The 27,488-nt window shown below is 39.4% G+C and overlaps 1 protein-coding gene across 1 annotated transcript in view; it reads left to right on the plus strand.

Moving 5' to 3' along the window:
• Window positions 1-27,488, plus strand: part of ELMO1 (engulfment and cell motility 1) — a 316,776-nt gene that overhangs the window by 174,265 nt on the left and 115,023 nt on the right. The window lies entirely within an intron of this gene.

Consider the following 27,488-nt stretch of genomic DNA (forward strand, 5'->3'; position numbering starts at 1 on the left):
GTAGATGGAGTTTCAAGATGACACCAAATATGGTGCAACATTAGAAAAACTCCATTTATTGGAACTTCTGGATTAGGTAGATGGGGCCCTAGGTAATGATGGATGTATTAAGATGACCTTTTCAGGGATCTTCATGAGAGTTAGGGTTTAAAATCTCATGGAATTTATATCCTTTAAAGTACCCAGTTAACTACAGTAGCAACAGCATCTTGCATTACTTCGTTTTGAAAATCTGAGTTGACCCTTGGACAGACAAATTTGCACATCTTGGCACACTGGAAGTGTTATTTTTGTTCCTGCTCACTGACAATGAACAAGTAACAGAGCATTTCCATCATCAACAGTTCCTTTCCTCCTCTTTTCCACCCCCAGATTCCAGGGGTGGGTGGTGACAGCTTGAAGTGATTAGATATTTTCATATACCTATTCATCTTGAATTTAAAAAGAAAAAAAAAGTGTTTTTTCCATGCCACTGCTAAATTATGAATTTTTAAATGTTTTTGTAGATGCTTTGCTAAAGCTGCCAGTTATTTTCTTATATTATTCACTCGAGTTTAAAACTTCCTCTGCAGTGTGTGTGTGTGTGTGTGTGTGTGTGTGTTCCTTTAGTTTTCCCATTAAATTACCTTCTGCAAAATCCAGATTACTGTACAAGTATTAATGGAAAGCAAATTTTCCCATGCATGGACAAGCAGTGTGTTTTATTGGAGATTGGATTTCACTTTGTACAGCAGGGGACAATATTCACGAGGTGCCTCACCAGAGCATCAGCATAGAGACAGTTGTAAAGGCTGGAGAAAGGATCAGATGTCACCTCATCCTTCACAACAGGGTATGCACAGCACACTTATGTACACAAAACATCCCATTGCATAACAGCTAATTTACTGGGATACTAACTGTCACTTCCCTATGAAATTCAAAGTTGCAGGATACTTCCCCAGGATTTTTTCCTAATTTATAGAGTTCGTGTTTATTCATTCACAAAGCAGATGCAGTGTTGCATGAGTCGCGTAAGGTATTGAATTGCAGTATATGTTTCTTGAAGTATTTCAGATCCCAACATGGTCAAGCAAGACCTATGCGTTATTTTTGAAGAACAAGAAAATCTAAGCAAAAGTCAAATGCCTCTTGTCCTCATGAGAAGGCAGAAAAAACATTACCATGCCAGCTCATTCTCACTAGGCTAAGCTGCTCCAGTGGAGGAAACATTTACATTTCATATGATAAGTTCACATACTATGAGCATACCATGTACCAGGGTATAAGGGGATGTGGGTAATAGTCTGTTTCTATATCCTTTGTGTTCAAATTCTTTTGACCTCCCCCAGCATAGACAGCTTTTTACAGATGTGGCTATAATATTATCAGGTTATGTAGCTAAAAGAGAAGTTTGTACCTTAATTCTATCAACTTCCATAGCTTGCTATAGATAGTAACCACCTGTGTGAAGATTTGCTGTCCTGCATGCTCTTCCAGTATCACTTTCACAGGAAAGACCACAGGTCAGCGAACAGGTTAAAAGTGAGGTGATAAAATTGCTTTTCTTCCAGCTGAACTAAAGATTAGGCAAAGATAGCATAAGCATTTTGAGGTTTAAAACACAGATGCTACCTGAGAAAGGGTTATGTTCCCAATAAAGTTTTGAGGATTTGGCCTTGTACTTAACTGAGCTGAGACATGATCCAAGCTCCTTTCCAAGATTTCTGTATGAGTCTTGCTTCCCTCTATCACCTTCTAGGTCTGATTCACAAAATACTGCCTCTCTATAGCAATTAGTAATTATATACCGTTCAAGAGCCCCAAAACGCATCAGAAGGCAGAAGAGGAGGCTAGAACTGCGTCCCACTGACAGTTTCAGGGAACCCTACGACTCATCATGTCTAAGATAGCCATTCTTTAAAAAAAAAATAATTAAACAATCTTTCTGGTATAATTGTATTGGGGAAAAAACAGAATGTAGAGCAAGCCTGGTTTATTTCCTTTTTTTCAAGCATTCATTTTAAAGGGTAGTCATCTCATTAGTGCGAGCACATCTGCTCCCATTTCTTGCAAGGTAATCTGACTTCAGTGTGTTGTGTGTATGCATGCATGCACAAAGGTTTCCAGTTCTAGTCAGTGTTGATTCCCATTAGACTTCAGGTAGGAGAAGAAAAATTAATGCCTCAGGAAAAGAAAAGTAAGTTGCATGCACTCAAAAATTTCTCTGGAACAGCCTAACTTCTCTGCCTAAAATAACAGCCATCTATGAATAATGAGAAATTTGCTTATTTAAGCTACAGTAGTGATGGTTCTTATTGATTGTACCTGAACCCTGATATGAAGAAAAGCAAGATTTGTTTCTCATGTGCTCGTATATCACAGAGTTTTTCATCCTATTTTCAAGTTGTGCCCTGCTTAGTATGGAGTGAAGCCCTTGGTACAGAGTGTTTCAAAGAAATATTTGTTCCATTTTCCTGAGTCGTGCGGTATTTCTATCCAGACAAGCTGTATTATACGATCTGTTGTGGCAGTGTCCGTTTTATTGCAGTGGAAAGATCCTTCTGAGATCTGAGGGAGAAAATGTTCATTTCTCATTCTTCGCAATCCTGTCTGAGAAATGAAAAGAATGATACAGCAATAGGACTTCTGTTTTCTGACTTCTCTTTTATTACTTAGACATTTCAGAGTTGATGTGAGCTATGATTTGAGAATTCCCAGGAGGAAGACTGCAGCTTTTTCCCCTTTACCACCTGCATTTCTCAAAGTGCCACAGACTTTTATTACAACCCTATCGGAAATCTCAAGAGTGCCATTCACTCGGAACAGATTGATGGTGTTTTCAATCCTGTGGTCTTAAGAATGTATAACTGGTCTCATTTTGGTGAATGTATAAAAAGCTGATCATGTTATTAAGATGCAAATGAATCTATTTAGTGACAAACCTTAAATGCTGATAAACAGCCTACTCCCATTTCTCACAGGTGTGTTATCCTTTTCTATTAAAAGCTCTTTGATCTATCATACATTAAACTTTGAATTTCTAAGGTCACATCAAGGATGTGTTCATTGATAATACTGTGCTCGGAAAAGAAGGACAAAAAAGTATGACATACATGGGACCTACTTCTACAAAAAATGTAGATCTCTTTTGTGTTCCCTTTGTGTCTGAAATAAAAATGATGGCTGTCAGTTCTGTTTTAGCTGCAACATGTTCATATTGTGTAATCGTGTTTCTGGCAGCTCTGCAGTGGGTTACAGTCAACTTTCTTGAGAAGATTTTATCTGTAGTCGCATGTGCTGGAAGCTATGTTTATTTTTTTCAAATAGAATCTTAAAAGTTATGTACACTAGGGGATGTCTTTTAAGTGTAGTAGACAAGGATACATCACAGCAAAAACAGCTAGGAATTAGGCAGTGGCTGAGGCTTTGTCCAGCATTGACTAGTAGCTTTGAATTCTTCAGTTCTGGAGCACTTTGAACCCTAAGTCCAGGGGGGCTCAATTTTCAGAGTGCTGAATCACCCTGTCAGAAAACAGGGTCTTTGCTACTCTTTACCACCCAGGTAGAGCCCCAGAAATTACCTTTTGAAAACCAAGATTAATGCACTCAGTAGAGATTCGGTAGAGGTTTTTCTGCTCTGGAGAGATTGACAGTCTCTTTGAAACACATTAGATTTGAGTGCAATTTTTTTCATCTAGGAAAAATGTAACAGTGGCAGTATTACATATGATGAAGTCATTACCTCTGGAGGAGAAATATCACTATTGCTCCAAATTGAAATCTTTGTGCTGAGAGATCACTTTCAAGGAAAATGCACGAGCCTATCAGTATCTCATTTCATCTTGACTGGAGGGGAGTACAGCCTCCACAGATGGGACAGATGGGAAAATCCCAAGTAACTGTAGGAGCACTGTGTTACAAGAAAGAAGGATTACAAGGAGAACAGAAACAGAAAGGGGTGTTAGGTGTATGATGTAAATAGTTGCTGACTGCATGTAGCAATACAAACAAGTTAGTTTTCCATTAAATTTTAAGGGTTTTTTGGTCTTCCCTTCTTGCCTCCTACTTTTAAAGTCATCCTGTTTCACAGTGTGTATTGGTCAGTTGGCTTTGAGATAATTGATTTCTGGCAAACCAGTTTAGCTTTTTTGTTGAATGAAAATGGATTTGAGTAGATAGATGCATGTGGCTAGAAAAGGAAAGAAATGATGGATTTTGTGATAGTAGGAGCAGAAATCAGATTGATCTGTGCCACTCAGAAGAACAGAGAGGAGCAGGTGTGACAGTGGCACAGCTGGATCAGTAACTAATGCAAATGTGACTAAGATGGCAAAGGGGAAGAGCTATTTTGTGTGAAAATGCATTGAATCTTCCTAACGTGGAATGCTTGTAGGCTCATGCTGATTTATTAAATGATGTAGATTTGCCAGCTTGAGCTCACAACTTTAATTCCACTAATGAAATTTAATTTTTCAGTGTATGACTTCTAATTGGCAGGTTTATAGCCTGTCTGGAATTGGCACTAGGTGCAGGAGCCAGATGTTGCCGAGGCAGGTGTCACAAAAGATTCTTTAAATTAAATCTTGGTGGCTGGGGGACCTGCTTCTCGTCCAGCTTTCACTGAACTGAGGCACATTTATGAGAGGTGCAATGAAGGTTACAGTTGCCTAAATATTCTTGTAGGAAGTCCTAACATTTCTGGCTTTTTGAAAGCCTTTAATGTTTCTTATTAAATATTTCAGGTTATTAATCAGTGGAGGTTTTGTCTTCTTTTTCTTGGGGCTTGTAGCAAGACATACCTTAACACCATCTAACCCAGTTACTGCAGAGTAACTCAGGGCCAGGGCAGTAACTCTCCCAGTAATTTATGAATTGTTAGTGTCAAAGGAGATGAGGCCAGATGTTGGTACAAAGCTGGCTAGAGTCATTTAAACAAAGCTTAGCAACCCTTGGAGAGTTTTGATGTTGTCATTGTAAATGCTTGAGACTGGAGCTGTACATGTTACAGACTGATGTTGGTGTGTGCAGTCTAGTTCCTCTGCTGCACAAGGCTCTATCTATTTCTTGTTACATATGGACATAGAGAGTCACCATCTCAAACTACAAGTCCTTTTGAGATCCATGTCAGTGGCTCTTTGAAGTGACCAAAGATGTTTCTTCACAGTCGGTGTTTTTGTGAATATCTATATTGTTAGAATATATTCAAGGTTTTAATTTATTTCCTAGTTAAAATACGGATTTTTCTGTGTGTGAAATTTTGCTACCCTCATCCAGTTCTTTTTCTTAGGATGGATAAATCAAGTTATTATAAGCAGGACTGTATTGAGATAAAGTAATATAATAATGTTCATTACTGTAACATTATGGGTAGCATTTTATATCATTACATTTCACAGCTGAATTTAAATAGAGGTCAGTATTGTTACTGTGATCTTGCAGGTGACAGCTGACCATAGAAGATCTAACATCTAGGCAGTAACCTCTTAACACAGCCAATATAGCTAAAATTGTAAAGGATTGCATTGTGCCTAGACTTTATGATGATGCACAGTGGAAAGAGGTCACAGGTGCTTTTCTCTGCTCTTGGAAGCCTGATTCTATTGCAGTATTGGCACAGTGGCACTGGTACTAGAACAAAAAGTTATTGTGAACCTCCCTCCCTTTTACTGACTCTTATAGGACGGTCAACACAGTGGGATTGCACAGGGCCCTTAGCAAAGACTTTGTCTTTGGAAGTGTCATTACTCCATTCCAGGAAACTTTTGCTGGGCTCTGCCACACTTGAATCAGGTCTGAAAGGCTTGACTGAACCAGAGATTTTGAAGAAAACTAGTGCAGAAACAAGATGTGATGTCAAGCAGGGGAAATGTATCTTTGGTAACTGAAGTTAGAAGGAGATCTCAGTACATGAAGTCACTTGGGGAGCCAAGGGTCTCTGAGAATGGAGGTTCTGTGAAAAAGATTATGGGGATGTGTTAGGGATCTTGTGTTAGATTTTTGGATTGAATTAGGTGGGTCTTTTTCTCTTCCCTCCCTCTTCCTTAAAGAACAGAAGTCAAAGAGGAAAACAGTGTGCAAGTAAACAATTTGAGGAAAAAATTTAATTAAGAAAGATCCTACAAAGTGGAGTCTAATAAGTAATTATTTGAAGATTAGGGTCATCTGGTGAGAATAAACAATAATTTTCTAATTGTGTGAATGAGCTATTGCTCATTGCACAGGTGATTGAAAAATCACAAGAATCTTGATCTAGATTGGGAAGTTTGGTTTCTTTTAGGGCCTGGCATGATTCACAGCTGTGAGGAAGGATGGGTAAAATGTAAAAGGGTATATTCTACTTATGGCTGTTTTTTCCCTTTTCTTTGGGTTAGTCAAATTCTGTGGTGAGATAAAAGGAGGATGTGGAAATAAAACCATGAATTGTTGTGAATATTATTTGTTTACCTATACTCTGCAATTATGTTTGGAATAATTTTTTTTTTTTAGACATTTTGCAAGGAAAAGATCTGAGTAATGACTTGCTTCTTTTATCTGGTGATACTGCCTTGAATACTTTACTTGAGTCTGCAGCTAAAATAAGATGAAACAATTGCAAATACACTGCATTTTTAAATACAGGTACAGAAGGAATTTTTTTTTTCCTAGGTATTAAAAAACAATTTAGCTGGTTCATGCTTAATTTCACCTCCTTTTCTTATAGAGGTTGTTTTTTGTGATTCAAGAACTATCCTAACTAGGCAAATTTCCCAAAGCTGCTGTGTTTGCTTTCTGGTATGAATGTGAAAAGCATCTCTTTTAATCTTCTATGGCAAAAGAAACTTGAGATAACTTAGTCAGCAAAGGCAGCTTGCCTCACTGTCCAACTGAGTTCAGGAGGACTATTTCTTAAGCAAAAGCAGGACTAGAGTCTGTTTTTCCTAATTCAGTGCTAGCTTATATTTTTGGAAGTTGTAGGGGTTGTAAAACAATTACCTGCAATATGCCAAATTTAGGCACTTGCTTGACATCTAAAGCTTATGCACCTTCCGATTGTTTCATTAACCTGAATTCACTGTTATAACCTAAACAGAGCACACAAGTTCTTAAGTTCTTTGAAAGGCCTCCTGGGAGAACTTTTATCTCTTTACTTCAGGCTCTAAGCTGAGGCAGACACAGTTGTCCCTTCAGGAAACAAAATCATTAGTTCACCTTTTCTTTTAAACATAGAGGAAGCATACACAATTATTTTAGGAGGAACGCTTTAGTAAGCAGTGAAAATATACGTGCAAATCAGACACTGAAATTAAATGTTTGAATCCATTCATATTCTTCGAGTTTGTTTTCCTTTCTTTTTCTCTGGCATGACTGTTTCTGTCTTAACTAAGATTCCAGGAAAGTGCTGTTTTAAGCAGCTAAAGTATCACTGCAGTATGCCTTCTGCTTTACATGAAGACATGGTCTGTGTGGACGTGTGCAGCTACAACTGAACTTGTTCTAGCAGAGGCTCTCACATCTTATTAGAAACATCCTTAAAAGGGAGCACTACTCAGTGCTAATTGCTTGCCATTGTTCAGAAAATGCTAAACTGCTACAACAAGCCATGAACTCATGAGTATTCTGTACTTAGATAGTCCTTTGGGCTGCATTGTTAAATTTGACTTCATCTTACATTTTGTAGGAAAGCTTGACAGAGCATAATAATAATAATAATAATAATAATAACAATTTATTATTGGTCTTGTACATGGCTATTACTCTTTGATGTATCTTGATTTATGTTCGTATACTACACACAGCATTTAATTGCCTGTTTTGCTAATAGTCAATTAGTATAAAGAGCAAGATAACTTAAGAGAAACTGACTGTTTTCACTATTGGCAACAACAAATGCTCTTCTACTTCATTATATTAAATCTTATTTTTCAAGGGAACAAAAAGAAGTGAACAAAATTAAATCCATCTTAAACCAAAAGCCAACATAAAACACTACAGGCCAGGTCCTGCCACTTTTTAGCATGCATGGCAACTGATGCACAGTGGACATACTGGATGTTGTCTTCATCATGGCCTAGATTTAGCAATGATGTGGGCAGAAAAGGATGCTCAGGCAACTTCTTACACTTAATGGTAAAGGAATCAACGCAACATATATATCATATGTAGAAAGGGTGATGCAGAGCTTAAGTACAACCTCTTCCCAAATGCAAAGAGGTTGTACTGCTCTCTGGCCACTGTAGGAAAACACACATTAGGTCTGAAATACTTCTCCGTAGAGCAGCAACAGATTGACTTGGGGAGTCAGTGCTTCTCATTTGGACTCCAGCAGTCAGAAAGGCACTGGAGTGCAGACTTAGGAGAAAACTGTTGGGACTCAAAGGAAGGTACTTTTTTAAGTGTATGGACATTGGAACGTAAATCTTCATTACTCCCCTACATACCTTGGATTTGGCATCTTTCCCATACAATGAGTATGTTCAGACTATAAAATGCATAATGTCGTGTGTCAGAGACTATCATCATTTGCACACAAACAGAAGTGGAGGGAGAAGTGTGTGAATGTAGACACAGTGTAGAATCTAAAGGCACAGCCTGTGTTTCCTACAAATGCAGAGAGATTTGCATTGGGTGAGTAATGCAGAAATCTAGATGCCAAGCTCTGAATTCTGTATCTAAGGAAGATTTGAAATAGCATCTGAGAGATGAACATAACACTGTACTAGACAGGCATATTAGTTCACTGAACTTCTGTCTTCGTTAAATTTGTAGTTCATTACTTAGACTTCTGACAGGGAAGCGTGGATGTATGCAGCCTACTTTTGCTAAGTGTTTTTGTGTGTTAACTTTTTTGCCAAATAACTGTTTTTAAATATTTATTAAAGAAGTGGTTCATGTCTTTTTCAGGCTTGTTCAAATGAGTCAGCTCAGACATTTTAGAGCTGCTCCCAAATTATTTTAATTGTCCACTTATGAGAAATGAAAAGTAAGTCAGCAAATGAATTATTTAAATTTTTAGAGAATAAAAATACAGAATGCCTGAGTGGGGTCTGAGGAGAAATTTATTTGGAGTTCTGTGCAGCTTCCATGAATTTTAATGAAATTATCCTCCTCTCTTTTGTTATGAGGGTCTGAGCAAATCAAAGACCAAATGTGTATGTTATGATTTTACAGCACACAGCAATAAAATGATTTTCAAGCTATATCCCAGGATTCTGGAAAGGCTCGATCTGGAATTCTGGAAGAATACAATGAGTGCTTTAAAAGCAACTTGGCTGAAGATTATAGCATATGAGCTACCTTTTAAAACAGTGGTACATGATATGTTTCTTGGGGTCTGTTTTGTGCTGTCCTTTATATTGCAGAAGGAAAACAAATGTCATAGAAACTGCCAGGGTTTATTTTACAGGCTTGGGAAAAGAGGTATTATACAGAATTTCAGTTGTTGCAGTCCTGAAAAACTTAAGTACTGTTTTTCTGGTTTAGGGTTTGATTTAGTGGTTGTCTCTGAGATGTCTGGGTTGGGTTGTCTGAATTATGCAGAAGACAACACCATTTAATACGTACAAAATACAGTTTCCCTGTTTGAAGTAAAGTTCTTCTGTTATCTCAATGGACATTGCAGTCTTCTTACTCTTACATTTTTGGATATATCTTATGTCTGAAGGGAAAACAGGCATATTCTTATTTCTTATTTATCTATTAAAACAATGGACTGCTGATATGAAATCAGGGAAGAACCTGCAATACACTGAGTTGCTTTCTTCCACTAGTCTCCTGAAGAATCTAGTTTGCAATTAGCCAATATAAGTTTTAAAACAATTTTTATATCATGTTATAATGCCTTGGTTTTACTGTATTTGGACAGACTGAGGATTCCTAATAAGCAGGGTGTGTTTTAATAGCTCAGTGAGGATACATATGAAATTATCTCCAGTTTTACCTATCAGAGTGGTAGCTTTCTCTGCCATCTCCAAATTAAAAAAAAAAAAAAAAAAACAAAACACAACAACAACAAAAAAAACCAAAACAAAAAAACCACCTTTTCAGAGTAAAGAGACACTGCTTTACTAAAGGTGTAGGACAGGAGGTGGCAAGAACTGTGAGAGTATCAGCATGCAGAAGGGTAAGATTCTTGTAGATGAAGAAAGCAACCACCATATGGGACAGTTGTCTTCTGCAGTAAAAATACACTTCTACTGTTTTTCTTGTGGGTATTTGCTGATGTTGTTGTATTTACCAGCTTCTCTCTGACAACCCACAGAAACAACTCCAAGATGATTTTTATCAGCTGAGTCTGCTTCATTGGCACATCACAATGAACTTCACTCCATGTGGTGTTACTTTAGATATTCAACACAACACACAGTCAAGTCTCATGCTACTTGTTTTGTTTGCTTTAAGATATGAGGTTGTTTTAATTCCAGGATTTTTGAATATAATCCTTTATGTTGGCATTAGGTTTTCTTTTTTCTTTAGATTTTTTTCCTTTGCTTATTTCAGCCCTTTGAGTTCATATTTTTAGATTTTTTCCCACACTTAAAAAGGCAAAGTTGGTTGGGATTTTTTTTACAGTCTGTTTTCTTAAGAAAATGATGCAGATTTTGTCATATTGTCTATCTGTGCCTGTCCTTCCTAATAATTGGGGTACACGAGTCAATTTCAATCTAATATAATGAAGGGAGTTAGTAAGTTATGAAAAATATAGAGAAAATAGCTTTCTGAATACAGTAGATTTCTTCCTTCACTGGGAAGAACATCTTTGCAGTGATCCAATGTTTAATTAGACGCCAGCAGATCCCTGCCGGGGATCTTGGGGATTGAAATGGAGTCCTAAATACACAAGAAGACAGTTCTCATTGATCCTACTGTCCATTGAAAAACAAAATAATGTCTTATTTTGGGCTTCAAGTGAAAGCTTAATGTGACTGCCATCACAGACCAAAAGTCACTGCTGGTATTTATTATGTAAACATTGACAGTAGGTGACACAAATGACTCCTTGGTACAAGGAGATACAAAGAGCATATGAAGATTGGAAACTTGATGTTCCAGTGGAATTCCTGTCATTGACCATGCAGTCTGTCCAGGAGCTTAATTTCGTAAGCCTCCATTTCCAATGGACATAGTTTTCAGCAAAAAAAGAGGGTGAATGGGAAATTGCATGAGATACAAATATGAGTATCTTATGGACAAATATCTCATATGGACAAATACAAGTCCTTTGTGTGGGAAGTGATGGAGTTAAGAGATATCCTGAAGTGGTGGCTGTCAAGAGAGTTAAGGTCAGCACAGTGAAGGTTGATGGGGAATACCAAAGTTATTAAATGCCGACGTAGGATAATGATCTCCCACTGGCATATCAATGTTGAGACATTTGTGGGTAATTAATGTCAAAGTCAGGCAGAGATGTTTGTGTTTGAAGGAGATATTGATCCTCTGGCACAGTACCAGAATATAATGACTTTATTTCCCTTATACCAATTGATTGGGGCACTATCAATTATTTTATCTGATGGCTGTTGGTGCAGTAGAGTGACGGTTGCTATAAAACTATTGAGTTACTTGATATAACATTGATCACTTCAGTTGGTTTATATGTCTTTATATTGTAGCCAACCATGGAGCACCACCTATAAAATATTCAGGTTTTATTTTGTGAAGATTAAAGTAATATTTCTAGGAAAATGTATCTGAACACTTGATGGCAGGAAATACTTGTGCCTCTGGAACTTCCTCCTTTTACTTCTATTTCTATGTAGTGGAACATAAAAGATGAAATTTCACCCTTACATTTAGTGCAATGCAGAGGAAAGTGTGGATTCTGTTGGTAAAAGCAGAGTCCAGCCTAACTTGCATCCAATCCAGAAAATTTTTTATGTAGAGTCATGGGAATGCAACACCCTTGTACATCTGAACTGCCAAAATGATTGATGAGAGCTGTTGCAAATATGGGAATAAGCCTGAGTAACACTGGATAACGTTAAGTCTGGAAGAACTGACCTGTTGGCCACTATCCTTTGATGGTGAGATACGAGTTGAACTCTGTTTAGGTTTCCAAGACCTGCCCTCCTGAGGTGCAGACCCTCAGGAGATGGTTTGACTTTTAGGGAGATGTGAAGTACAATCACCCTTTTCCTATGAGAAGGCCACCTACTGGAAATGAGATCTAGCAAACAGGTCTTCCACTTAAATGTTTACGACAGATCCTGATTACACACAGATTTTTTTTTTTGGGGGGGGTGTTGTTGTGTGGTTGTCTGTTTGCTTTGTTTTGGGTTTGGTTTGTTTTTTTTTTTATTATGTAGAAAGTGTACTTTTGTAAGGCTTCTGCATCAAGTCAACCTATGATAAATAAGGTCTTCACACACCTAAAGCTTATGGCTACATATTGACAAATTACCCTCATCAGCTTTTGTACTGTTTTCTGTTTTTCAGACACAGGCCAGGTCAGTTATACGCAGTGATCAGAGATATCTCACATCCTTTCTTCCATCACTGAATCTTTGGGCTTTTCTGATGCTCCTCCCTCCTGCATTCATAAAAAACCCAACAACACTAGAAAAGAAAAACCAACAAAAAAACAGCTAACAAACAAAACCACCAACCCAGCAACACTGACATGAGTAGTCTTAAGCAGATGGTAATTAGGTAATTACAGGCAATTAAAAAGATTTGGTTTTCATGCTTTTATTCTCTGAAAACAATCTTTTTTTTTTCCTCCCTTCAAATATTTTAACTGTAATATCATGGTGTTGTTTATAACTAACCATTTCACAACAAAAGTTTCCCACAGTATCTATGTTATGTGGACCAATAAAAATGGCGAAGGGATTTTTGCTCAGGGAAATCTGCTTTTGTTCCCTCTGCCCCCAAGATGATCTAAAAAATTGTGAAAAGATTTGAGAAAAGAAAAATTAGATCTATATTCTTTTTACATATATATATGTTATGGAAAAAAATTCATGTAAAATTAAAAAGTAAATTATCAGTTCTACTGAGATCACAGCCTAGGGTGTTCTCAGAAGTTATTCTTTAACGTTCTTTCATGTGTTAACTAAGATACTACTTACTGAGTCTGTATATAATTTCATCCTTTTTCTGCAGACCAGATCATGGAACTTCCCATGCATCAGTTTTACTGAAATTTTCTCCTTCATGTGAATAAGTGAATCCAAAATCTAAGCCTGTATAATTTAACTTTAATTGCTACCAATTAGTCCCACACATTTAAGAAAGACCTCCAAAAGTACTATAATAAATGCAGGGCTCAAAATATCGACTGTTGTCTGTGCTTCATCTTCTTAAGACTTTACAAGATATTTAATAAAAATTGAATATGCAGAGGGAAAAAAGCCAGTACAGAAAGCAATGTATTAATGCCCTTCTCAAACACTGTTGCCAAAGACTTCTTGACACTTGTCTGTTTCAATACATGTACAAGAACATTTTTATGTGAATAATCTCTCTGGCTTTAGATATACTTGTTCTTCAAATTAATTAGAAGATATTCCTGTGGAAATGTTTGCAAAATGTTCTTTGTCTTGAGATAGATTAATGCTAGTAGAACTGGAGAAGTGTTTCTCACCATCTCTTTTCTTTGTTTTATCATTAAAATGGTTTGTTTTGATGTTTTAGGCCCCTGACCACAAGTGCCCAAACATGCCATGTGCTGTTTCTTTCTGTTAGCTGTGTCAAGTAATGCTCTATCTTTTTCTATGAATAATTCTGTTGTGCCTGCTAGTAGAGCAGTATAATTTTTTATTTTCCAATCTCTTAGGCAGGAGTGCTTGAGTCATAAGAATGGCTTGTATCCAGTAAATATACAAACAACTATTTTCTAAAGTGGAGGAAGAAAGTTTAAAAAGAAAAAGCAATGAAACGCACACACACATACCACCTCCCCCTAACTGCTTCCCTTATCCACCCCCATTGAAATCACACGACAAAATATGTGCTCAGGACTCACTGGGTTTCTTTTTCTTCCTGTTTTATCTTGTGTTAATTAGTAGTGATTAAGTCAAAGTATTCACTTTAGAGTTGGACTCGATGATCCTTGTGAACCCCTTCCAACTCAGAATAATCTATGAAATCTGTAAAAGTACTCTTTCACATGACTTTAGAATCATAGAATCAACTCGGTTGGAAAAGACCTCGAAGATTGTCAGGTCCAACCCTTGATGCAACACTGCCATGGTTACTAGACCATGGCACTAAGTGCCACATCCAGTCTCATCTTAAAAACCTCCAGGGACAGAGAATCCACCACTTCCCTGGGCAGCCCATTCCAATGTCTGATTACTCTCTCTGTAAAAAATTTCTCTCTAACATCCAACCTAAACCTCCCCTGGCACAGCTTAAGACCATGCCCTCTTGTCTTACTGTTGGTTGCCTGAGAGAAGAGCCCACCTGGCTACAACCTCCTCTCAGGTAGTTGTAGAGAGTGATGAAGTCTCCCCTGAGCCTCCTCTTCTCCAGGCTAAACACCCCCAGCTCCCTCAGCCTCTCCTCATAGGACTTGTGCTTGAGTCCCTTCCCCAACCCTTGTTGCTCTTCTCTGGACCTGCTCCAGCACCTCAATATCCTTCCTGAACTGAGGGGCCCAGAACTGGACAGAGTACTCCAGGTGTGGCCTCACCAGTGCTCAGTACAGGGGAAGAATCTCTTCCCTGGTCCTGCTGGCCACACTGTTCCTGATCCAGGCCAGGATGCCATTGGCCTTCTTGGCCACCTGGGCACACTGCTGGCTCATGTTTACCTTCCTGTCAGTCCAAATACCCAGGTCCCTTTCTGCCTGGCTACTTTCCAGCCACTGTGTGCCCAGCCTGTAGCACTGCAGGGGGTTGTTGTGGCCAAAGTGCAGGACTCAGCACTTGGCCTTGTTGAACCTCATCCCACTGGAATCAGATCATCTCTCCAGCTTATCCAGGAACCTCTGAAGAGCCCTCCTGCCTTCCAGCAGATCAAAACTCCCCCTCCAACTTGGTGTCATCTGCAAATCTGCTAACGGTACACTCGATCCCCTCATCCAAATCATCAATAAAGATATTAAACAGAACTGGGCCCAACACTGATCCCTGGGGGACACCACTAATGACTGGCTGCCAACTGGATGCAGCACCATTCACCAGCACTCTCTGGGCCCAGCCCTCCAGCCAGTTCCTAACCCAGCAGAGAGTGCCCCTGTCCAAGCTTGTGGGCTGCCAGCTTTTCCAGGAGTATGCTGTGGAAGATGGTGTCAAAGGCTTTGCTGAAGTCCAGATAGACCACATCCACAGCCTTCCCCTCATCCACCAGGTGGGTCACCTGATCATAAAAGGAGATCAGGTTGGTCAGACAGGACCCACCCTTCCTAAATCTCTGCTGGCTGAGTCTGATCCCTTGTCCATCCTGTAGGTGCTGTGTGATTGCACTTAGGATGATCTGCACCATAACCTTCCAGGCACTGAGGTCAGACTGACAGGCCTGTAGTTTCCTGGATCCTCCTTGCAGCCCTTTTTGTGGATTGGCGTGACATTCACCACCTTCCAATCATCTGGGACCTCCCCAGTAAGCCAGGACTCTTGGTAGATGATGGAGAGTGGCTTGGAAAACTCTTCCACCAGCTCCCTCATCACCATAGGATGGATCCCATCTGGTCCCGTAGGCTTGTGAGGATCCAAATGGCTCAGCAGGTCACTAACTGTTTCCTTCTGGATTACAGGGAGGCTATTCGGCTTCCTGTCTCTGTCTACAGCTCTGGAGGCCAGCTGTCCTGCAGACAACCTGTCTTACTGTTGAAAACTGAGGCAAAGAAGGTGTTAAGTATCTCAGCCTTTTCCTCATCTTTGGTAGCTGTGTTCCCCGCCATGTCCAACAAAGAACAGAGGTTTTCCTTTCGCTATTGATGTATTTGTAGAAGCACTTCTTGTTATCCTAGAAGCACTTTTGTTATCCTTAACAGAAGTGGCTAGATTGAGTTCAAATTGTGCCTTTGTCTCTCTAATTTTCTTTCTACATGACCTAACTATATTTCTAAACTCTTCCTGAGTAGCCAGCCCTTTCTTCCATAGATGATAAGCTCTCTTTTTTTCCCCTAATTTCCTTTAAAATTTCCCTGTTCAGCCAGGCTGGCCGTCTTCCCCGCCAGCTTGCCTTTCGGCACACTGGGAGAGCCCGCTCCTGTGCGTTCAAGACTTGCTTCTTGAAGCATGTCCATCCCTCCTGGACCCCTTTGTTTTCGAGGGCTGTTTCCCAAGGTACCCTCTGAACCAGTGTTGTGATTAAGCTGAAATCTGCCCTTCAGAAGTCCAGGGTAGAAGTTTTATCGATGGCCATCTTCGAGTCCTTGAGTATTGAAAACTCTATTATTTCATGGTCACCATGAAATAATAGACCACTAACCACCACATCTCCCACCAGCCCCTCACTGTTTGTGAACAGCAGGTCTAGCAGGGCCCCACCTCTGGTAGGCTCATTTACCAGCTGGAGCAGGAAATTATCCTCCATACACTCTAGGAATCTCCTAGACTGCCTCTTCTCCGCTGTGTGGAGTTACCAGCAGACATCCGGCAGGTTAAAGTCGCCCACAAGAACAAGGGCTGGTGATTTTGAGACATCCGCCAGCTGCTTGTAGAATAATTCATCACCCTCATCATCCTGATTGGGTGGCCTGTAACAGACTCCCACCAGGATGTCAGCCTTGTTGGCCTTCCCCCTGATTCTCATCCACAGGCACTCATCCTTATTGTTACTGACTTCAAGTTCTACAGAGTCGAGACTCTCTAATATATAGAGCCACCCCTCCACCTCTCCTACCTTGCTGGTCCCTTCTGAAGAGCTTGTAGCGATCCATGGCAGCACTCCAGTCATGCAAATCATCCCACTACACTTCTGTGTTGGCGACCACATCATAGCTTTCCTTTGACAGTACCTGGGCTACTTTAATAAAAAAACATCCCTCACGTGTGCCAGTGCTGCACTTTTCAGCCAGACCAACTAGCTGCCTACTCTGCATATATAGCATCTAATGGAGTTTGACCTGCACATAACTGAGAGACTATTTTGGCTGTGATAATAGCCAACTGTCACAAAATGTTACCTGTTGCTGGTTCTGTACCTTCAGAGCACTTGCAAAATTGCAGGTACCAGTACTTGTGTGATTCAAGAGCCTATGTGTTCTTGTGCACTTGCCTTTAGACGATATTCATGTTAAAATAAAATTGCTATGATCTCTCAGGAGAGGAGATTCCAGCCAAGCACAAAGGCTTGGAATGAGTGTCAGGAGCCCTTCCAGCGTGTTCCTCCTGTGGAAATAGGCACAGTACAATGGAGATCCAGTGTGTCAAAAAGGCACTGATGGTGAGGCCTCATTTATCATGGAAATAAGGGTCACTGCAAATTTTTGTGGTTTTACCTATGCCTTCTGGTGTTATGTATGAATAGATTAATACTACTGTTCTTGAGGAGTAGAGATTATCATTACATTCTGCACCCCTGCTTCAATTTCATTCAATCTCATCGAAAGGGAGCTGTAGTCATCTGACAGGAAGTTTGTGTTCTGGGCAGGTCTTTGCAGTTTGTTTTAAATTGTGTGACCCATATGTCTTTTTGGGGAAGAGACTTCTTTCCACTCTTGAATTTGGTAAATCCTTTGAGAGTTTACTGTCCTTTTCTAGACTACCTGATAGGATTAATAAAGTAAGTAAAATGCACTAGTAAATATTTAGCTTTTGTGCAGTATTTGGTCATGTGCATCTATTTAAAAATAAGAAAACCAGAAGAAAATTCAAGCACAGCCAGTTCTCCATCTCTCTCTGAAGGATCTCTGGCTCTTCTTGATCAAATTCAGGAAGGCTTGTTCCAGGATAGTTTTGGTTTTATAGTATTACCCTCAGGTAAGATGCACCTTTTTATGTTATTCTAAAAGAGGCAAAGTTTGTTAAGAGAAGTAATTTTGAGGGGGGTAGTGGATACAACGGGGGGAAAATTTTTTCCAAAAGATTGCCACATTTTTCTAATCGTATCAGAAACAGAAAGGAAATACTCCCAAGTGTACAAGCTCTTCCTTAATCCTGGAAGTGGTTGTGGTTGTTCATCTTTGACAAACACTGGTTGGTTTGATAAAATTGTCCCACTGCTCTTCCTCTGTTTGCATATTAGACATTTGACAGCTCTGTTAGTGCAGGTTGGAAGAGACCACTTTGAAAGGTCAATAATGAGAGGGAAAGGCATGCACACACACACACACCCCACCCAGAGTCCTGCATCCAGCCAGGGGTCCCCAGCACAGGAAGGATGTTCACCTGTTGGAGCAAGTCTAGAGGAGGCCACCAAGATGATCAGAGGGATGGAGCACCTCTGCTCTGAGGAAAGGCTGAGAGAATTGTGTTGTTCAGCCTGGAGAAGGGAAGGCTTCAGGGTGACCTAACTGCAGCCTTCCAGTACCTGAAGGGAGCCTACAAGAAAGATTGAAAGAGATGTTTTTTACAAGGGCATGTAGTGACAGGACAAGGGGGAATGGATTCAAACTAAAAGAGGGTAGGTTTAGATTAGATATTTGGAGGCAGTTCTTTGATGTGAGGGTGGTGAGGCACTGGAACAGGTTGCCCAGAGAAGTTGTGGATACCCCATCCCTGGAAGTGTTCAAGGCCAGGCTGAATGGAGCTCTGAGCAACCTGGTCTAGTGATAGGTGTCCCTGCCCTTGGCAGGGGGATTGGAACTAGATTGTCTTTAAGGTCCCTTCCAATGCAAGCCATTCTATGCTATGATTATTTTGGTGAAGCTTGAGACATTAATGCCTGGCTCATTGTTATCCAACAAAGCTTACCAAATTGCAGGAATACTAATAGAACTTCTCTGCCGTGACTCATGCAAAATGATCAGAACCATTCATAATAAAAAATAGCCTAGAAGATATTTAAAAATAATAAAATATAAACTTCTCCTGTGATATAAATTTGGGTTGTCTGTGCTTCATCTTCTTAAGACTTTACAAGATATTTAATAAAAATTGAATATGCAGAGGGAAAAAAGCCAGTACAGAAAGCAATGTATTAATGCTCTTCTCAATAAGGCAATTGGAGAAGTGTAATGACCCTTAGCAGCAGCACTGTTCAGCATGGGGAAGGTGAAGATTTGTAGGCAGTGAACAGTATATTTACAGCACAATTAAAGAATCTTGTTTCTGATAGATTCAGTACTAGATGTGGCAGTACCATCATTATGCACTACATGGCTGGGGTTAACAATTCCCTCCATTTATGTAATTTAGAGATTTACTCAAAAATAAAGCACCAACTTTCAAAAACTGTTATTTAAACAAGCGGTGACTATTAAGACTTTCTGCAGTAATTTATCAGAGATAAGCTCTTTTATAGGAAAATCTGTCATCTATTCAGTAATACTGAGTAATCCATTTAATAGTAAAACCCATTGTGCCTCATTTCTATCTGCCTGTTCTTTTCCTATCTGTGTAAGTCTAAGATGGAGTTGACTTTTACGCCACCTTGCTGGAGCAATGGAGAGACAATTTGTTAGAATAGCTGAGTGTTCCACCTCCTGTCAAGACTGAATTGAATTATGAGTGCCCAGGGCAAAGTTGTTACTAAGATACTGGTAGATTTATCATGACAAGTGATATATATTAGAGCATCTGAATAATCACTCTCAGAGGAACAAAGGAAATATTAACCCTATTTTATACTCAAAGAAACTGAGTTGTGTGGTATGATTCTTACGCTAGTGAGGAAAACTCGAATCAGTTCAGTCGCAGATGATATGTTCTGATCCATAGATGAGGAGCAAAACCTACTGAAGGCAATGCTATTTTTGGTCCACTTCTACATTACAGAGAAGATGTTAGCTTTGTTGCAAAATGTTAGAGTGTATTGTAGTGCTTACCTGAAATTCCAGAGCACAAAGTTAGGAAATCTTTACGTATTGATGCTTTCAAATATGATTACATGAGAAAAGTAGTTGAAACTGGGAAAGGAGAAAAAGCAACAACGCAATATTTATAGTTGTTATGAAACGGCCAGAAAGAGTGTATGAGTACAGGGCAAATTCCTTAGTTTACTTTCCAGTTTTGTACATTTACAAACGTACATAATTATTGTTCAATAAGATGGCAATGTCATAATGATTGTTGAAATGTTTTGAATTGTCCCTGAGTTCTCTAATGCTTACTCTAACTGATGATATAACACCATCATTAGTGCAGTTTAATTTCCAATAACAAATTACAAAGGTTTAAATAAAAAGAATTTCTGACATTGTGCAGAATGAGTAACTTCTATTTTCTTGAAAGGTAGGGGAGTTTTGTGTATACCTTTTATGGTCAGTACATTTTCTTACTGTACATTCAGTAAGTCAACATTACTCAAATTAAGGTAGAGAAAATTAATGCGGCAGTTCCATAATATCCAGACACTAAAGGGTATCTGGCCTAAGTCTAACGATGTAAATGCAGAAAACAGCACTACTGCAGAACTGAAAAGGAGGGGTTAGAACTGGATCACTGTTGCTAGCCACATCATCTATTCCCGTTCATGGATTTACTGAACTATATCCTTATACAAATTACTCTTTTTTTCATGCATGAGAGGGTTAGAAGCCTTTTCATTTCCAGCCTAAATATGTTCAGAATTAGTTTAAACCTGTTTATCTTTGTGTCAAATTTGTTCTTTATTTAACAGCTCTTCTCTTTCTGTTTCTCTCCTCTCCCCCATGTATTTATATTATTTGATTTCAGCCTTCATCCTGCTAGATTAAACCAACATAGACATTTCAATCCATTCCAATACTGTTCTCCATTTGCTGACCATTTTAGGAGCCCTTTCTTCTGTGTTCTCATTTAAGTCCCTGTATCTTGCATATGGGTGCCCAGAACTGCAGGTGTTATTCCATTTTGTGTAACTACCAGTGCCTTGTATCACATCTTTTTTGTACTTCACTGCTCCTACTAGAAATTTCTCACTGTTTATGTTTTAGGACTACTGTTGCTTTTCTTAGGACCTTTGTCACATGATGGCTCTGTACACAAGTTGTCTTTTTTCTGCTCTTTTTTCTCTAACTGGTAAATCTCAGGTTAGAGCAGAAATCCCTTTTATTACTCAAAATCCTTTCAGTGTCTTGGTGTCCAGTGTCATACCATTCTGATTTCTGATTTCTCCAGGTCTCAAAGTGCTTCCTTTATGACCCTCTGATCTTCCCTTCCCATCAGCAGCTTTTGGGCTCCAGCAAATTTTGCGGAGGTACTCCTGGATTTTTGTGCCAAAGTCATTAATGGAAATCTGGAGTCTGAGACTGACTTTTGAGACATTCTAGCAGTACTGCCCTTAGCTTGATACCTCCCCTTTTCTTCTTGTCATTTCCATATGTGGCCAACACCTCACTCACACTGATTCTTGTATCAAATCTTATTTTGTCCAGATGAATTACTGATTTTCTGTCTGGCACACATAGTTATATCAAAATATTTTTCTTAAATCAAGTCAGATGCAGAAGAACTAATCTGTCTGCTATGCAGATAAAGCCCACCACATTTCACACATGAGAAACAGTAGTTATTTTATCAAAGATTATATGAATCAGACTTGATCTTTTCTTGGTAAGCCTGTGCAGTATTTATTCCAGTCTATTCACCTCAATATGTTCTTACTTTCTTTCAAAATTTGTTCTGAAGCTGTGCCTGCTCTTGAGATCAGCCCTGAGAATAACCAATTTCACTTTTCCCTCCTCTCTTTATTAAGTATAATCCTTGTGTTTGCTTTTGTATTCTTCTTGCATGACAAATTTATTTAAAATCTGGTTTCCTTGCAAGGACAGAGGAGATGGACTTCATGAGATGGAGTAGGAAGGGTGCTTTATGGTGAAGGAAGGGGCCTGTTTTTAGAAAGGTAATGTTTAACATAAAGCAGATTCTCTTGTAGATTTTACAGTAATAAGTTTGGCACATAATTGGGGTACTTTCATGTGGGTAGCTGTGAAAACTTAAGCTTGAGACCTAAAGTCTTTATGAGGGCATGAAGAAACTGTGGCTGTTTACATGTTGAAACACCAGACTGGGGGACTGAACTGTCAGCGTGACAGGAGCAAGGTCTGCTGCTGCCCATTCTCTGGGCCCAGGGGGTGCCAGGCCAGGCACCAAGGCAGGGTTACAGCACAGAAACATACCATCACCCAGGTGGCTTTATGTCCCCAACCATGTGTCTGCATTGCTTCTTCTGGGAGGCGGCAGAAATCCCTTCCTCTGCTCAGGCAGCAGAGACGCCTGGTTTGGGCCTGCACTGGAACATAGCAAGGGAGTACAGCTTCAGCTGGGATGCCACTTGTTCTGTCAAAAACCACTGATAGCTTGAACTTGCACCTTAAGAGCCTTTACTGTGCTGATTTTACTTTCAAAGAAATTTCCCTCATGTCTTTCAGGCATAAGAAGGAAAAAAAAGTCTGTAAATTTTAGCTTCCTATTAAGGCTACTACGGTAAAGTGGAAACCCTTGCAATCACATTGTCTGAGGAGGTGTTGACCTCTGAAATATAGATAGGTAACTCTGGATTTCCTTCCCCATCCTCGGCGTGGGGCCGGCCCAGTTCTAGTTCCTTCTCCATCTGAAGAACCATTGCGACGCTTTGAGGGATGGGGAAAGGGAAACTCCAGGGCTATCCCAGGGCTTTTTCAGGCCCTGAGCCTGGAGGGGAGAGGTGCTCCCCCCTCCCCCACCGCACGTGGCCCCATGGCCGGCAGGGAGACAGGTCACAGGACACCGGGCGTGGAGAGGAGGCAAGAGAGAGTTTATTGTGGGGGATGTTACATTTATAGGGTTTAGGGGGATTCACAGAGTAACCAATTAGAAGTCTCAAGGGGCTTACAGGAACACCCAATCACAGGAAGAGGTTAACAAAGGCCAATGGGACACACCTCAGGACACCTTCCCAGGACATTCCTGCATGGATAACAAAGGGGGTGCTGGGAAGAAGAAGCATGTGTTTGCAAAGACACCACCAAAAGCCATTTTAAAACCTGTTTAAACCACAGTTTTCCCATATAATGCAGGTTTAATGCTACAGGTAACACAAGGAGAAATTAGTTGAGTCTATTTTAAATTAGTTCCATTTTAAGCTGGAACTCATCTGTGGCACTTTGGCAGTGGGAGTGGGATTGGTGCTAATGCTACGTTTGGGCAGCAAGAGACAAGAAACCTGTAAAAAAAGAGAAGTAACACGCTCGGACCCCATGACAGCCAGATACATACAGATACATGGAGCTTTTTGGCTGCAGGTTTTCTCCAACAGGAGCAGAAATATTTGCAATGACCAGGTTTTAGTTCTTCATGCTCAACAGTTTGCAACTGAGGACAGAGGATTTACATTTTTAGTTGAGCCATTCCTCCGATATGCCATTTCTAAGTTTCTGGCCATTCGGGCTCAAGAGATACTTCTAGATATTGAACCAGGTCGGGATCCAGTTTAAAAATAATCCAAATACAATCCCTAAACCAAAACCACAGAGATTTAGAATTCAATTCAGTTCAAACTCTCTGTAATTCCTTGCTGGGAAAAAGTTTTGCCTGCTGAATTTTAATCTAATGTAGGAAAACTTTCTACTACTTTTTGTAAGTTTAAATGGGAAGGAGTTGAAGTTTATTTTTCTCATAAAGTCAGTCTAGTGCTTCTTTTGCCTTAGTGATTTTGAAACCAACATATCTAACCCGTCCTATTGGCAATGGAGAAATTAAGATATTTTTTTCAAAACCATTGGAAATGTCAATTGTTTCTTAATGGTTGGTTTGGAAATGTTATTTTTGTAACTTGCTACAGTAGATTGGGAAACACTTTCCTTTTCCAGATGTATTACTTCACAGTTTTTAAATAGATGCTAATAACCTGTACATACAGATGTCACAGTTGGTCAGATTCAGTTGATAGAAAATTGAAAAATGCTTTCTTAGGACATGATGGTATTTTTTTCAGATGAATTTATATAGTTTAGCTTGTGTTATGAACCAGTTTATTTTAATGAAAGCAAGGCCAGTATACTTGCCTCATATGCAATGTCTCTTGAGACATGACTGGGATAATGCTTTGTGAAAAACCAGCCAAGCAATAATCCTAAATTTTGAGAACCAATTTTAAACTGAAATGCAGAAGCAAAGAGAGATCTTATATATACAAGATGACTTTCATTTTTCCTATCTGAAATTACTAAGTGTCTGGAATGGGAGTAATAGGAGAGAATTTCTAAGAAGGTTAGTTTAGATCCTTTTTCAAATACACACATAGTCCAACAGAGAAATTTCAGCTGAAGGGTTTTGCCTACTTTTTTTGGTGGTGGTGGTTCTGAGAAATCATTATTTTTGTTTTTGTATGTCTCTATTCTGCGATCCTCATGCATACAGACATATTTTTGGAGAGATTGATACTATACTTGGGAAAATAAGACCCTGAAGGAAAAATTAAGCAATTATTCATGGTCAGGGTGGAATAAAGTGATTGAAAAGATATAAATGTCTTCAGGAACCTCAAGGCATGATGTAAAAATTACCTTATTCAATTCTTGTAGTCAACAAGGAGAAAACAAATAATGGATTTAAAATACAAAAGAGAAAATATATATCAAATAACAATGACAACAACAAAACTAGAGACTAGATAAGTAGTGGAACAAGCTGTCAGGGAATACTGTGTGGTTATTAACACCAGAGATATTATACTTTAGACCAAATTTCCTCCTTATCGTCCTGATTCTGATATTTTACAAAGACGTGATCTCAGCAAGTCTTAATGTGTTTTCTAGGCCTCTTTCCTCTCCCTGTCTCCCATGTATTCACTTCATTTATACTCAAGAGCTCGTTATCTCCCAGCGTTCTGCAGGCTTTTTATCTCTCAGGATCCTGCAGGCTTTTTATCTCCCAGCATCATGAGGAGAGAATCTGTACTACTTCATGTATCCCGTTCTAGGTGGTTCTCTAAGCTTCTTTGGAAACTAAAAGGTTTGGAGTTATAATGAATTATATCTGTTAATATACAATGCAAATGCCCTAGGATATAGAGCAGGAATTAATTTTAAAATGTTTGCACTCTCTAAAACATCTTTCATCAAGCAACCTGTTTTCCAGACTAAAATACAATGTTTTAAGATACTATTTTTTTTACAGTAATATGACTGAAATGCTGGTTCAATGTTTTAGCCTATAAAGAAGAGGAATAACATAAAGTAGGGCAATTTTACAGCCTAATTAAACATTTCCAAAACATAACTTTTGATGACGGTAGTTCTGCCTATCCAAAACTATGCTCTGTCAGCTGTAGTTGAATAGTTGAGTTTAGTTTTGTATTGGTGTATGAAGTAAAAAACTCCATGAGAGTAGCTTATGAGCAGAATGTGCCACTTGGAAATAATAAATAAATATTTAAATAGCTTCTCCTGTTAAGCCTGTGGTCTTATTAACTTGATTTTCTGCTTGCCTTTCAAGAGATTATATTTGACATCTGAAGAGTTAGTGTTAACTACTGTCCTAGAGATTGATTAATGTTCACAAAGCCCTTTGGACATGCTTGGCACTTACTCAGTGTGTTATGGCGATGATCTTGGATAAATACACTAACAAGCACTAAGGTTCAATGTTTCCTGAGCAGCTTGCACCCTGCCACATCACTGTTTTCCTTTTCTGTGAGTAGCAATTACTCACTTTGGTCTGTGTTAAAAGAGTATGCTTCAGCAGTTTTATTTTTATTCTGTCAGTCTGACTTTGGGACTCTAGCCCAGATAGTTAAAAACATAATTTACAGATTAGGACAATTTGTAAGGTGAGAAAATAATTTAGGTGGTTGCGGTTAGATAACTAAGGTGCAGTTTCCATGATGAGTTCATGACCTTTGCCTCACCAGGTCTAACTGGGTTCCAAGAGAGATTGTATTCACAAGGAGTGGGAAGATTGGCGTTTCCCCCACAGACCACTATGTTGTCGCTGCCGTGCTTAGCACTGCTGGTTGCCCATGGCAGACCAAGAATGGAATAGCTGTAGACATGCTAGGGGGTGTTCCCAGCCTGGGGTGTATTGCACAAGATTTTGCCACTGGCCAGTTTCTTCTTGCTCACATTTTACTTTCACAAAGTGGCGGGAAAAGATGTTATTTGGCAATTTGGTTCATGTATGTATAAATATGCATCTTTTAAAGGAGATACACAGTTTGTAGAGATGCAGAAGGGGAAGGAGGAGAGGTGTAAGAGCTAAGGTGGGTTGTTCTATGTGGAGCTGTAGTAGTGGTGGTACTACACATATTTTCAAAAAAGTCAGGGACAGCTAGTAGGTGTGTACATCCCAGTTCTTGAGCAAGCATTGTAGTTTCAGCATAGCTCAGAACCAGATCTGACGTGAAAAATGAGTTGCCATTTGCTCTAGGATGTGTGATACAGTGAATTCCCTCACCTTAATCATAGACAATCTTTTTTTTCTTTTATTATTGCTATTGGTGTCTTTTCCCTCTTTGACTCAGTCTGTTACTTTGTTTGGCATATTATCTGGGATTGATTCAAAGCAAGTGGTTGAATTTAGAGTGCTTTTGTTCTGTTTCATTTTCTGTAATGGCAGAGGAGCTGCGTGAGTTTAGCTCACTTTCTAGGTAGCTGGAAGTTTGTCCTCACAGCTTTCACACTTTGGAAGCTGGCCTGACTGCTTAGGCAGAGGTATCAGACAGCCTGCCTGTCTCATACAACACCATGGAGGCACTGAAGGTAGCCTAACAGCCTGTCACAAAAGTGCACCAAAGGAGGCATCTCATATACAGACACCCTTTGTGTGAGTACAAAGGGTTTGTGCCAGGTCTGCATGGGTAATTCAGTTGTAGCCTTTTTTTTTCTAATAGAAGAATGCGTTGGTACCAGGAAAAAGATTATTTTCCTCCCTGACTTGACTGTTGGTTTGTTGGCTTCTCCACCTGCTCATTTGGGTTTTTTTCCCTTGCAGTTGTCCTGATGTTGCTTACTTGTAAGATCAAATATCCCCAAAAATATGTTCTTTCCACTAGTTATCTTACACAAGACACACTATGTGTGACCACATAGTTTCTTTCTGATTTTAATGCACAGGTCTGTTTGAGGGAACAGGGAATGGAAGCTGCTAAGGTAGGAAGGGGATACCTAAAACAATCTGTAGATTTCCGAGGTTACTGTTTGCAGTGTTTTTCCTTCAGGTTTTTGTAGACTTCTTTAAGTTTTGCTTACAGATGGAGCCTTAGCCAGCCTACTTAAAGCAGAGTTAATTTTAAGTGACCATTCCTCTCTTGTGAACCGAAACAGCATGGTCTGTATTTCAAATAATAACCAGATTATATTCTTGGTGAAGTATCTCACAGAAGGTCTTTGGAGAGGCATGAGTTATAACCTGTAATGAAGTCTATGTAACTTTCTAATAAAGAAAATGAGTAATTAGAGGTAAGTGTGTGCTTTTTAGCAAGAATCCCTTCAGGAGGAGAAGCAATAAGCTGGTGCTCTCTAGAAGAGTCAGAGTAAAAGGGGAAAAGACAACAATCCTGTCACGAAGGGCAGTTTC

This window comes from Corapipo altera, unplaced genomic scaffold (genome assembly GCF_003945725.1).
Source record: "Corapipo altera isolate COAL_440 unplaced genomic scaffold, ASM394572v1 89, whole genome shotgun sequence".
NCBI lineage: Eukaryota > Metazoa > Chordata > Aves > Passeriformes > Pipridae > Corapipo > Corapipo altera.